Source organism: Equus asinus, chromosome 2, assembly GCF_041296235.1.
Source record: "Equus asinus isolate D_3611 breed Donkey chromosome 2, EquAss-T2T_v2, whole genome shotgun sequence".
Classification (NCBI taxonomy): Eukaryota; Metazoa; Chordata; class Mammalia; order Perissodactyla; family Equidae; genus Equus; species Equus asinus.
In genome coordinates, this window is record NC_091791.1 from 74,308,891 (window position 1) to 74,323,599 (window position 14,709).

General features: G+C 41.0%; 1 long non-coding RNA gene across 1 annotated transcript in view; it reads right to left on the bottom strand.

Moving 5' to 3' along the window:
• Nucleotides 1-1,111, bottom strand: part of LOC123280570 (uncharacterized) — a 31,277-nt gene extending 30,166 nt beyond the window's left edge. The window contains exon 1 of the long non-coding RNA XR_011496029.1: nt 30-1,111. This is a non-coding gene — a long non-coding RNA (uncharacterized lncRNA). The remainder of the gene's footprint in view (nt 1-29) is intronic.
• Between the last annotated feature and the right edge of the window lie 13,598 nt (nt 1,112-14,709).

The window sequence follows — 14,709 nt, forward strand, 5'->3', positions numbered from 1 at the left end:
ATCTGCAAGGCAAGGAGGGCAACACTTACCTTGTAAGAACCTTGTGGAAGTTACTTGTAAGGTGTTTTAAGACGGAAATGCTGATCATTAATCGAAAGGACATGTGACATCTCAGTAGGAATAGGTCTCATTTCACTTAACCGTGTGTGTTCTGGCTTGGCCTGAGACTGAAATGCAGAATGCTAACATTTATAAAGAGTTATTTTAAATTATGTAAGTTATGTGATTGTGAAAATTAAACTTGTGATTAGAAGAGGAAAAAGGGAAGAGAAGAAAAAGGAACACAAAGGGAGCAAAATGAAAACAGAAGTAACACGCAGGGGCTGGAGGGAAGAGCTGGGCAAAGCTTCTCCAAGGCCCACAGACATCCTGAGGTGCACAGAGTGCGTCCACCCGACTGCCCGGTCCCCACCTCCCTACGACAACAAAGGAAATGTGGATGGGTTTTAAGGCCCTTTAAAAAAAAGGAACTAAAGATAATATCTGTAAAGATTTCCCCCATATAATGCAATCCAATCAGATTGGGGGAGGGACACTGTAAAAGCACCCGCAGTGCCCAGCAGTGGGGCACTCACACGCGCATCGTGCCTGTGAATCTGGGTGGGCAAAGCCAGGGAGCCACAGGAGGTGAAGGGAAGCAAGGGCAGACTCTGGGGACAGAGAGAAGGATGGTGTTGACAGGTGGCTGCCCACGGGAGCTCCTGTCTCCTTTTTCCTGACTTGGGGGAAAAAAGGAAGATAAGAAGCTCTATTTCATTAAATTTAAGATAGCCATATTTACCTCTGAGCCATTTCAAACCCTTTTAAAAGAAAAAGGTCAGGGATAAATAATTAATAAACAAAAGGAATAAAAGGGGATAGAATGAGAGCATGGGATTCCAGGTCAGAAGATCTGGCTTCAGGCTCAAATCCTGGCAGCTAAATCTTCACATGCCTCGGATTCCTGAGCTTCTCAGAGCCTTGATTTCCTCATCTGTGAAACGAGGGTAATGGCACGTTTCTCACAGGGCTGTGAAAAGCAGTCACGATCACGCGTGCACAAACTTGCTGTCTCCTCTCTCAGGCTGTCAGCGGGGTCAGAGAGCGCTCATGATCTTAGGTACCTGAGGCAAGAAGCCTAAGAAGAGATTCAAAACACAGTGGCCTATAAGGACGAGTAGTTTACATCCTTTCAAACCACTCCCAGCAACCCCACCCTGCAGCTAAAGACTATAATCATCTCGATGCTTTTTCTGCTTTTGAACATAAATATTTTAGTATAGGAAACATCACAAGCAACCAATTCTTTAAAACCTCCTACATGAGGAGAGCAGCTGGTAAGAGAAGTTGATAATGCATGAGCTACTCATGTTAACACTGAAATATAATGAAGTTACCAACACCCTCCTAATCTTCCATATTATATAGCCTTCTGGTTTGAATACTTTCTTTTAGGTCTGCTGAATGACTGCTTTATATATCTATAAAGCACTTCACATTTTCAAAGATAACTAAGGTTAACATTTTGATGTATTTACCTTTAATCAAGAACCAAAGTGGGTGCCACCACTATCCCATGGAACTAGGCTTGACCCCTTCCCTAGTCCCAGGAAGAGCCCTGCCTGTCTAAGGTCAAGATGTTAAGTGGGCATGTTAGGTGGGCACACTCGACAGTAAGTCTCCTTGGAGACCTGCTTTCTCCAGTGAGTCCTGGTCTCAGCCTCACTGACAACTCTGCCGCCCAGACCCTGCCTTCCCTCTCTGACGACCGTTTCCTTCCTGCCCCCCTCCCACTCTGTGTGCCATTTCTCTTCCTACTCTGTCATCTTACCCCACCTGACCTGCTCCAGGAAAGGCTTCCCTGCCTTCTATACCCCTCCTGCCTTCCACACCGAGCCATCAGGTTGGTCCTTGGTGTCACCTTGTCCATCCAGACACCTGCCTGTCTAACTCAGCCTGGGGCTTGCCCCACCAGGCATATCCTAACCTCAAGATGGGCCACCCATTCCAGGCAATCAGAAATGTGTAGACTGATCCAGGAGCAGAACTGTCCTAGGACTATCAGGAAACAACATCAAGGGATGTAGAGCCTTTAGCTTGGAAGGAAGTTATAAGATGGAGAAGCAACTCACTGCATGACCAGAGCTAAAGAGTTAGCAAGCCCAGGCTGACAGATTGAAGGTGATGTGGTCCCTTCGCTAAAAACTTCAGATTCCCTTTCCTTGATTCTCCTGGCAGGCTCTCTCTTCTCCTTCCCCTTTCCCTCCCTCTCTTTGACTCATCCTCCTTTTGCCCCTCCAAAGCCTAAGCAATGGCAAGATAATTAGATTCACTGGAAGCCATCTGCAAGTCTGAATGGAAATTCTGGAGACAAGCCCTCACACACACACACACACCCCCCAAAACGAAAGATAAGAAAACAAAGATGGGCTTTTAAAATGTATCCACTGAAGCCAAGAAACAGGACGAGAATTAAATAGATAAAAGCCATCTCTGCAGCCATGGTGTTCAGTTACCACCAGTGTACAGGCGATTCACGTGTTCACCTCTCTAGCTCCTCCTCCAAGCTCACACCTGTCCACTGGCCGCCACTTGACACTTCCACAATCTCAAAATGACATGTCCAAAGTCACACTTTGTTCCTTCACCCCAAATTGGATAGTCCTTCTGGATTTCCATTCTCAATTCATCTTCCTGTACATGTTCGAAATCTGAAAGTGCTTTGGATCCCATCTTCCCTCCCATGGAAGCATGTTCAATTTGTAACTAAGTCCTCTTGCCTAAACAGCTCTTGAAATAGTCCGCTTCTCTCCACTCTTACGGAGGCTACCCTGGTCCAAGCGGCAACCATTTCTTCCTGGATGGTTATAAAAGCCTCTTTCACTTGTCTTTCTGCGCCCAGTGGGACTTCCCGTCATTCCCCAGTGGAGAATGTAGCCACAGTCATCTTTTCAGAGTATAAATCTGACCACATTTTACACACACGCACAAGAGCCTTCTCTTTTTTACTGAGGTATAATTGACATATCACATTATAGTTAGAGGTATACAACATAATGAATTGATATTGGTATACATTGTGAAATGATCACCACAATACGTCTAGTTAACATCTGTCATCACACATAGTTATAAAAAAGAATTTCTTGTGATAAGAACTTGTAAAATCTACTCTTAGCAACTTTCAAATGTGCAGTACAGTGTTATTAACTATAGTCACCATGTTGCACATTAAAGCCCCAGGACTTACTTATTTTGAGCTTGGGTTTTTTGTTTTTGTATTGAGATTCCACATATAAGCGAGAGCATATGAGAGCATTTGTCTTTGTCTGACTAATTTTGCTTGGCATAATGCGCTCAAGTTCCCTCCATGTTGTTGCAAATGGCAATATTTCACTTTAAGAGGCTTCTTTATTCTAATAACAATAGCTTCCTATTATTATAGAATAAAGCCCAGTCCCGGTGGGGAACAAGCCCCTTCTCCTGCTCTCACCTCACACACTGTCCCTTCCTTTCTGCGCTCCAAACACACGGAGCTTCTTTCAGCCCTCTAACCAGGTGCATCTCTTCCCACCTCAAGGTTTTAGCACCTGCTGCTTCCCCTGCCTAAACAGGATTGTCTCCACTCTCCCACTCTTGGCTTAGTTACTCTTCCCTCCAACCCCTGCTCCATCCTCTCTCCTGGGGGAAGCCCTCCCCATCTCCTGGACCAGGTCAATTACCCCATTTATGCTTTTCCTAGTTTCTTGTGCTTCCTTTGGTAACCAATCACAGTTGTAATTCGACATTTCATTTGAGTGTTTTAATTAATGTCCACCTCTTCACTAGACTGTGAACTCCTTGAGGACGGAGATTTTGTCCTGTCTTTTCCTGCTCTGTATTATATTCCTACCACTTTACAGAGGCTACCATAGTGCAATATTAATGGAAGATGGTGTGGGAAGATGCCTGTAGCTGTTGTGCCCTGGGGCTCAGTTTTTCCTTCTATAAAATGGTCATGGTAACAGTGCTTCCCAGGAGACTGTGATTGTAACAGATCGGAGGTTCTGTCGTTAGTATTTGCTTGTATGAAAGTTCACACAATGAACCTGAACCCTTTAAATGTATCGTTCTTGATTTCTGCATTCAATGTTTTAACTACATTTTTTTAGCCTTATCGATATTTTTCAGCACAAACAGTGCACCCGGAATTGTCCAGGGCACAGTGATCATGATCTGTGTCTGGGGAACTTATAATCGTGTATAACTGACATTAATCCTGACAGACTCAAACAACAATATTTAGGTCTTCTGAGATGCACACACTCATTTATTACTTCTCATTTTAAAGTTCCAACCTGGATAAGCAATCTCTATTTTACATATGGAGAACTGGATACAAATAGATATGGCATGACTTGCCCAAGGTCAGAGAGTGAGGAGCAGAAGAGGGAATGATAATCATAATAATTTGCATTTGTGAAGTGCTTTCCCTACTGAAAAATCCAAAGCTCTTAGCAATGCACAATTTAATTCATCATTACAACAATGTTGTGAAGTTAAACAGATATATTGATTTCCATAAGAGGGAAGTTTTAAAATATAGTTGTGTAGCTAACTTCATTACCAGTTAGATTGAATGAAAAAGTCATATTTTGCATCATACTCAAGTATAGATTATTGGGAATTTAGTGAGAGTTCCAGGGAAGAGTAAATTACTCAGGTCAGGATTCTCCCAGCTATGTCTCTTGCTTCCTGCTCCCCGAGGTTAAACCAGAGCCAAAGATCCAGGGCAGGCATTTAAGGGAACAAGTGTGAATGTGGAGTCAGTCAAACACAATTCTTATCTGTACTTAGCACTGCTACCTCAGGCAAGAAACGTAACCTTGAATAAGCCTGTTTTCTCATTAGTAGAATAGGAATAATAGCTACAAATGCAAATACTAAAAAGAAAACAGGTGTCCAGCATGGTTCTGGACCAGACACCTATTTAATATTAATATTTATATCTATTAATAATAAATGATTCTTTCAGTTTTTTTAACTTGTAAACAAATGTCCAAGTTATTTAGGCAAGAAATTCTGAAAACCAAACATACACATGGAGTTTAGTTAAAAGTGAAGAGGGAGTGAGTTGAGACTGACTAGCAAGGTCCCATCCTCCCACTGGGGTCCCAAGTTTTCATTCAAGGTCCTCCATCTTTCCCACTCCAGCTCTGATGGGACTCATGCAAGGTGGATCTGGGGCCAAAGCTGAAGAGGGCTTTCCTCAGGTTGGACCTCCGGGATAGGGGACAAATGTAGAGAAAGATTGTCCCTGGGAGAATTTCTCCTGTCAATCCACAGAGTAGATCAAAGAAAAAAGCCAGCTCTAAATCTTGGGAATCTGCAGGAGATACCTCTAGGGGAATATTCCTGGGAAGTAATTGATTGAGGAAGTGAGGAGCTGAAGAAAAATGCTTTTCTGAGAACATTAAACCCAAAACTTTTCTGGAAGACAACCGGGAAACTTCCACACTGCCTAAGATATGGCTCACTGTCTGAAACTTCATCTGTTAAGGAAACTCTTATTAGGTAAAAAGAATGCAACTGTAGGGGAGGAAGACATCTCCTCTACTCACTCTGGGTCCTTCTGGCCAGAAAACAAACTAAATTGACATGCGACAGAATAACAGGAGAAAATTAAACAAAGCTTTATAACATGTATACATGGGAGAGGCTCAGGCAAACTGAGTAACTCACCAAAATGGCAGAAGCCACCACCTTAAATATCATCTTCAGCTAAAGGCAAAGGAGGATGTTGGGAGTGGGGGGAGTCAGTTATGGGAGGATACCAGACAAGTACAGTAAACAGCAGTAAGGTAATTATGCAGATTTAAGTCCTTGCCTTCTGCATTGATGAGAGTTTCTAGAGATAAGGTCATCCCCCTTCTTCTTGGTACACAGAGGGAGACACCTTTACACATGGAGATTTCCTTTACAAATGTAAATGTCTCTTAACAAAGGGTAAGTAAATTCTACTTTTCAGAGTTTCTTGCCTGTCTGCAGTTTTTAAAAGTAACCAGCCCCAAATAATCCTCATGCCAAAGAGACATATCTTGGGGTGGACAATTCCAGTCCCCACCTCCTTCAAAACACTACTGTCTTTGGTGAGTGGAAGTGGACACTCAACAGTTTACTGCTTACTGTCAAATGGTCCAATCCCATACCATTGTCCTAATATCTAGCTGAGAATGGCAGTATCAGGAGATGAAGTCCAGGAGGGAGAATCACTTTGGAAGTGACAGCATCATTTAGTGGGAGCCCATGGAACCCATCCATGCACTGTGGGCACAAAGGAGGGAGGCGTTGAAAGCCCCAGAAACTGTGTCATGGACCAAGGACTTCCTCAGAGTGTGAAAGACTTTCCACATATAATGTAAGCTGGAAATTGTTTTCTTCCAGAGGAACTATTCAAGAAAAAGGAATAAAAAGTATCCAAATTAGAAAGGAAGAAATAAAATGATCTCTGTTTGCAGATGACATGATCTTATGTACAGGAAACCCCAAAGATTACACATACACACACTTGCACACACAATTGTTAGAACTAATATATGAATTCAGCAAAGTTGCAGGATACAAAATCAACATGCAAAAATCAGTTGCATTCTTATTTACTAACAGTGAAAAAAATCAGAAAAGGAAATCCAGAAAATAATTCCATTTCCAATAGCAACAAAAAGAGCAAAATACTTAGGAATAAACTTAAACAAAAGGCAAAAAACTTGTACACTGAAAACTACAAAGTGTTGCTGAAAAATGTTTTTAAAAGATCCAAATAAATGGAAAGATATCCAATGTTCATGGATTGGAAGACTTCTGTTAATATGACAATACTAACCAAAGTGATCTACAGATTCAAGGCAATCACTATCAATATTCCAATGAAAACTTTGGCAGAAGTAGATAAACCCATCCTAAAATTTAAATGGAACCTCAAGGGACAAAACAGTCTTAAAAAGGAAGAACAAAATTGGAGGTCTTACATTTCAAAACTATTACAAAGCTACAGTCATCAAAACAGTGTGGTATTGGCATGAAGACAGACTTATAGGCCAATGGAATGGAATAGAGAGCCCAGAAACAAACCCTTGCCTGAGAGACACACGAACCTATACACATGAGGGTGAATGGACTGACCCCCTGGGAAGTGGCAGAGATAGGTGAACACACCCTGCTCTCCCCCACTAGCCCTGTGCATGCACATGAATGCTTTCCAGCCTGGCGCACAAGTGCCCTGAAAGTGGGAACATGCACTGGGGTGACTGTAGGAGGAAGCAGTGGTAACCATTAGCCCATGCTTGTGATCACTCTTGCTCTCCTGGTGAGGAGAGGGAGTCCATCATGCTCCTGTGCCACAAAGGAGCAGCTCTAGCCCGGGTCCCAGGGATGAAGCCCGACCCACCAAGCACAGTGGTCTGTGGACTGTAAATAGAGACTACAGCAGATCTACACACTGCAGAAAGCACACCCCAGGCCCAAGCAAGCACTCATAGTGCTGCTGAGCCCCAAAAGAGGGAACGTGTCCTGGGCAGCTGTGGGAAAAGATGTAGCAGTCTTGAGTCCACTCCGGTTCACCTTCCTGGTGGGGAGGGAGAGTTCATTGTGCCTCTGCAGTGCCAAAGAGCAGCCCTAGCCTGGGTCTCAGTGAGGAAGCCCAGCCCTCCAAGCACAGTGGCCCTGTGGACTGTAAACAGAGACCGCAGCAGATCTATGTGCTGGAGCAAACACAGCACAGGCCTGAGCAAGCATTCACAGGGCTGCTGAGCCCCGAAAGAGAGAACGTGTCTTGGTCTGCTGTGGGAAAAGGTGCAGCAGATTTGAGCCTGCTCAGGTTCACCTTTCTGGCAGGGAGGGGGGAATCCATAGGGCCCCTGTAGCACCAAGGAGCAGCCCTAGCCTGGGTCTCAGCAAGGAAGCTCTGCCTGCCAAGCACAGCAGCCCCACAGATCTCAAGCAGAAACTGCAGCAGATCTATACTCTGTGGCAAACACAGCCCAGGCCCACATGCCCGTATACTCATAGTGCTACTGAGCCCCCAAAGAGGGAATGTGTACTGGAGGCTGCGGGAAGAGGCAGCAGCAGCTTGTAGCCCACTGGTGATCACTTTCGTGGCAGGGAGAGGGAGAGGGAGAGGGAGTTCATAGTGCCCCTGAGCACAAAAGAGTAGCCCTAATTGTGTCTCGCAAGGAAGACCCACCTGCCAAACACAGTCCACACAAGCGCCTGAACAAACCCCAGGCTGGGAGCATAATACCCCCACAGCCTCCAGCAGATGAGGTGGGGCCAGAAACTCTGCTCCTGCTTCCCCCCTAGTGGTAACAGGTGGAATCTGCATCCTAAGAATACTACAAATACCCTGACAAAAGAATAGCTCATCAAGCACTATAAGAAACTGCAGCAACAATTCAGACCAGAAGGAAAATGACAGTTCTGCAGAAACCAACCCTGGAGACACAAAAATTTACAACCTAAATGACAGAGAATTCAAAATAGCTGTCATAAGGAAACTCAACAACTTACAAGAAAACATGGAAAGACAATTCAAGGAGCTCAGCAATAAAATGAATCTCTTCACCAAAGAGATTGGAGCTATAAAAAAAAAATCAAGTAGAAATTCTGGATATGAAAAACGCAATTAATGAAAGAAAAAATAATCCAGAATCATTAAGAAATAGAATGGATCTGGGGCTGGCCCCATGGCTGACTGAGTGGTTAAGTTCGTGCGCTCTGCTGCAGGTGGCCCAGTGTTTCATTGGTTTGAATCCTGGGTGCAGACATGGCACTGCTCATCAAGCCACGCTGAGGCAGCGTCCCACATGCCGCAACTAGAAGGACCCACAATGAAGAATATACAACTGTGTACCAGGGGCTTTGGGGAGAAAAAGGAAAAAAAAAATCTTTATAAAAAAAATAGAATGGATCTTATTGAGGAAAGAATTAGTCTTCTAGAGGATAAAAATGCAGAAATTCTACAGGTGGAGGGGGAAACAGAACTAAGATTTTAAAAACATGAAGGAATCCCTCGGGAAATATCCAACTCAATTAGGAAAAGCAACATAAGGATTATAGGTATTCCAGAAGGAGAAGAGAGGGAAAAGGAACAGAGAGCTTGTTCAAAGAAATAATTGCTGAGAACTTCCCAAATCTGGAGATGGTTCAGGACTTACAAATAAATGAAGCTAATAGAATGCCTAACTTCATCGATGTGAAAAGACCTGCTCCAAGGCGTATCATAATAAATATGGCAAAAGCTAATGATGAAGAAAAAATATTAGGAGCAGCAAGGCAGAAGAAAATAACCTACAAAGGAAACCCTATCAGGCTTTCAGTGGATTTCTTGGCAGAAACCCTACAGCCTAGGAAAGAATGGAATGATATATTCAAAATAGTGCAAGGCAAAAACTTTCAGCCAAGAATACTCTATCTAGTAAAACTTTCCCTCAGATACAATGGATAAATAAAATCTTTCCCAGATAAACAAAAGCTAATGGTGTTTATTGCCACTAGATCTACCCTAAAGGAGATAATTAAAGATGCCCTCACATGGGCAACAAAATGGCAAAGGTCTACAAAGCTCTGAGCAAGGAGATAAATAGAGAGACATGATCAGAAACCTGCAGCTCTCTATCAGAACAGGAAGGTAAAGACTCAATTACAACTTAAAAGAGAAAGGGAAAGAAAGCATCAAAAGTAGTGATAAACACTTCAACTTAGCCGCAAACTCTCAAAATTAAAAACAGAACAATTTGTAACAACAAATAGTCAGAAGGGGAGAGGAAAGGGAAGTAACCTGCTTAGGTTAATGGAGATAAGAAGCTATGAGAAAAATGAATTATCTCATCTCCTATATCTTTTATAAAATCCTCACGGTAACCACTAAACAAAAAATCAGAGCACAATTCACAAAAAGAGAGAGAACTGAGAAATCCCCTTCAGGAAACCACCAAAATGAAATGGCAGTCAGAAATACAAAGGAAGAGAAACAATGGAAACTTAGAACAACCAGAAAACAAGAGATAAAATGGCAGTATTAAGCCCTCATATAACAACAATCACTCTAAATGTAGATGGACTCAACTCTCCAATCAAAAGACACAGAGTAGCTGGATGGATTGAAAAACAAGACCCAACAATATGCTGCCTCAGGAAATGCATCTCAGCTCCAAAGACAAACATAGAGAGAAGGGATGGAAGACAATACTCCAAGCTAATGACCAACAAAAGAAAGCAGGTATTGCCGTAATTTTATCAGACAAAGCAGACTTCAAGTTAAAAAAAGACAATGAGAGGGGCTGGTCCCATGGCTGAGTGGTTAAGTTTGCGCACTCCGCTGCAGGCGGCCCAGTGCTTCGTTGGTTTGAATCCTGGGTGCAGACATTGCACTGCTCATCAAACCATGCTGAGGCAGCATCCCACATGCCACAACTAGAAGGACCCACAATGAAGAATATACAGCTATGTACCAGGGGGCTTTGGGGAGAAAAAGGAAAAAATAAAATCTTTAAAAAAAAAAGACAATGAGAGATAAAGAGGGGCAGTGTATAATTATAAAAGGGACATACCACCAAGAGGACATAACACTTATTAATATAGATGCACCTAACACAGGGGCACCAAAGTACGTAAAGCAATTATTAACAGACCTAAAGGGAGAAATTAACAGCAACACAATAATAGGATGGGTCCTTTACACCCTATTCACATCAATAGACAGATCATCCAGACAAAAAGTCAGCAAGGAAATAGTAGATTTAAATGGAACTCTTGATCAGATGGTCTTAATACATATATACAGAACATTCCATCCCAAAACAGCAGAATAAACATTCTTCCCAAGTGCACATGGATCATTCTCAAAGATAGACCATATGGTGGGAAACAAGGCAAGCCTCAATAAATTAAAGAAAATTGAAATCATCCCAACCATCTTTTCTGACCACAATGCTATGAAGCTGGAAATCAACCACAAGAAAAAGACTGGGAAAGTAAAAAATCTGTGGAGACTAAACAATGTGCCATGGAACAACCATTGGATTATTGAAGAAATTAAAGGGGAAATTAAAAATACCTGGAGACAAATGAAAATGAAAATACAACATATCAACTCTGACAAAATGCAGCAAAAGCAGTCAATAGAGGGAAATTCACAGCAATACAGGTCCACCTCAACAAGCAAGAAAAATCTCAAGTAATCTTAAAATGCACCTTACAGAGAAAGAAGAACAAATAAAGCCCAAAGTCAGCAGAAGGAGAGAAATGATAAAAATCTGAGCAGAAATAAATGAAATAGAGACTGAAAAAGCAGTAAAAAGGATTAATGAAACTAAGAGCTGGTTCTTTGAGAAGATAAACAAAACTGACAAGCCTTTAGCCAGACTCACCAAGAAAAAAAGAGAGAAGGTCCAAATAAATAAAATTATAAATGAAAGAAGAGAAATTACAACAGATACTGCAGAAATACAATGGATTATAAGAGAATACTAAGAAAAACTATATGCTCACAAATTCTACAACCTAGAAGAAATGGATGAATTCATAGACTCACACAACCTTCCAAAACTGAATCAAGAAGAAATACTGAATCTGAACAGACCAATCACAAGCACAGAGATTGAAACAGCAATCAAAAACCTCACAAAAAACAAAAGTCCAGGCCCAGGTGACTTCTCTGGAGAATTCTACTGAACATTCAAAGAAGACTTAGTGCCTATCCTTCTCAAAGTATTCTTAAAAATTGGAGAAGATGGAACACTTCCCAACACGTTCTACGAGGCCAACATCACCCTGATACCAAAACCAGACAAGAACAACAAGAAGAAGGAAAACTACAGGCCAACATCACTGAAGAATCAAGATGCAAAAATCCCTGACAAAATATTGGCAAAGTGAATACAGCAATACATTGAAAGGATCATACACCATGATCAAGTGGGATTTATTCCAGGGAGGCAGGATGGTTCAACATCTGCAAATCAATCAATGTGATACACCACATTAACAAAATGAGGAATAAGAATCACATGATCTTGTCAATAGATGCAGAGAAAGCATTTGACAAGATCCAACATCTATTTATGATTAAAAACTCGCAATAAAACAGGTATAAAAGGAAAGTACCTCAACATAATAAAGGCCATATGTGACAAACCCTCAGCCAACATCATACTTAATGGTGAAAAACTGAAAGCCATCCCTCTGGGAACAGGAATGAGACAACGGTACTCAGTCTTACCACTGCTATTCAACATAGTACTGGAGGTGTTGGCCAGAGCAATTAGGCAAGAAAAGAAATAAAAGGCATCCAAATTGGAAAGGAAGATGTGAAACTTCCACTACTTGCAGAGACATGATTCTATACATAGAAAACCCTAAAGGATCCCCCAGAGAACTATTATAAATAATCAACAGCTACCGCAAAGTTTCAGGGTACAAAATCAATCTGAAAAATCAGTTGCATTCCTATACATTAACAATGAACTAGCAGAAAGAGAATCAAGAATACAATCCCATTTACAACTGCAACAAAAAGAACAAAATACCTAGGAATAAACTTAACCAAAGAGGTGAAAGACCTGTACACTGAAAACTATAAGACATTATTGAAAGAAATTGAAGAAGACACAAAGAAATGGAAAGATATTCCACGCTCATGGTTTGGAAGAATAAACATAGTCAAAATGTCCATACTACCCAAAGCAATCTACAGATTCAATGCAATCCCAATCAGAACCCCAATGACATTCTTCACAGAAATAGAACAAAGAATCCAAAAATTTATATGGAACAACAAAAGACCCCAAATAGCCAAAGTAATACTGACAAAAAAAGAGAACAAAGCTGGAGGCATCACAATCCCTGACTTCAAAACATACTACAAAGCAATAGTAATCAAAACAGCATGATACTGGCACAAAAACAGACAAACAGATCGATGGATCAGAATTGAAAGCCCAGAAATAAAACCACGCATCTATGGACAGCTAATCTTTGACAAAGGAGCCAAGGACATGCAATGGAGAAAAGAAAGTCTCTTCAATAAATGGTGTTGGGAAAACTGGACGGCCACATGCAAAAGAATGAAAGTAGACCATTATCTTACACCATACACAAAGATTAACTCAAAATGGATTAAAGATTTGAATATAAGACCTGAAACCATAAAATTCCTAGAAGAAAATTTAGGCAGTACACTCATTTTACCTCAGTCTTAGCAACATCCTTTCAAATATGATGTCTACTCGGGCAAGGGAAACAAAAGAAAAAGTTAACAAATGGGACTACATCAGACTAAAAAGCTTCTGCAAAGCAAAGGAAACCATGAACAAAATGCAAAGACAACCCACCAACTCGAAGAAAATATTCACAAATCATTTGTCAGACAAGGGTTGATCTCCAAAATATATAAAGAACTCATACAACTCAACAACAACAACAAAAACAACCTGATCAAAAAACGGGCAGAGGACATGAACAGACATTTTTCCAAGGAAGATACACAGATGGCCTACAGACACATGAAACAATGCTCAACATCACTAATTATTAGGGAAATGCAAGTCAAAACTACAATGAGATATCAGCTTACACCAGTCAGAATGGCTATAATTACCAAGACAAAAAACAGTAAATGTTGGAGAGGATGTGAAGAAAAGGGAACTCTCAGGCACAGCTGGTGGGAATGCAAACTGATGCAGCCACTATGGAGAACAGTATGGAGATTTCTCAAAAAATTAAAAGTATACATACCATAAAATCCAGCTGTCCTACTATTTATCCAAGGAACTTGAAATGAATAATCCAAAGAGATTTATGCACCCTTATGTTCATTACAGTATCATGCACAATAGCTAAGACATGGAAGCAACCCAAGAGCCCATCTGCAGAAGAATGTGATATATATATACAATGGAAGACTACTCAGCCATAAAATAGACAAGAGTGTCCCATTTGTAACAATATGGATGGATCTTGAGGGTATGATATTAAGTGAAATAAGCCAGACAGAGAAAGACAAATACTGCATGATTTCACTCATATGTGGAAGATAACAAATACATGGATAAAGAGAACAGATTAGTAGTTACCAGAGGGGAAGGGGGTTAGAGTGTGGGCGAAAGGGACAAAGAGGCACATATGGTGATTGATAAAAATTAGACTACTGAGGGTGAACACAATGAAGTGTCCTCAGGAATTGGTAAACAATAATGTACACTTGAAATTACACAATGTTATGAACCATTATAATCCCAACAAAATTACTTTAAAAAAGAAAGAAAAAATAGATAAATAGGATGACATCAAATTTTAAAACTTTTGTGTATAGAAGACACAATCAATGAGATGAGAAAGTAAGCTTCTGAATGGGAAAAAATATTTGCAAATCATATATCCGATAAGGGGTCAATATCCAGAATATATAAAGAACTTCAACTTAACAACAAGAAACCGAATAACCTGATTTAAAAATGGGCAAAGGACTTGAATCAACTGACGGTTATCCAAAGAAGATATACAAATGGTCAATAAGCACATGAAAAGGCACTCTACATCACTAATCACTAGAGAAATGCAAATCAAAACCACTGTGAGATACCACCTCAACCCATTAGGATGAAGACTATAAAAAACAAAACAAAACAAAACAGAAAATAACAAGTGTTGGTGAGGATGTAGAGAAATTGGAACCCTCGTGCACTGCTGGTAAGA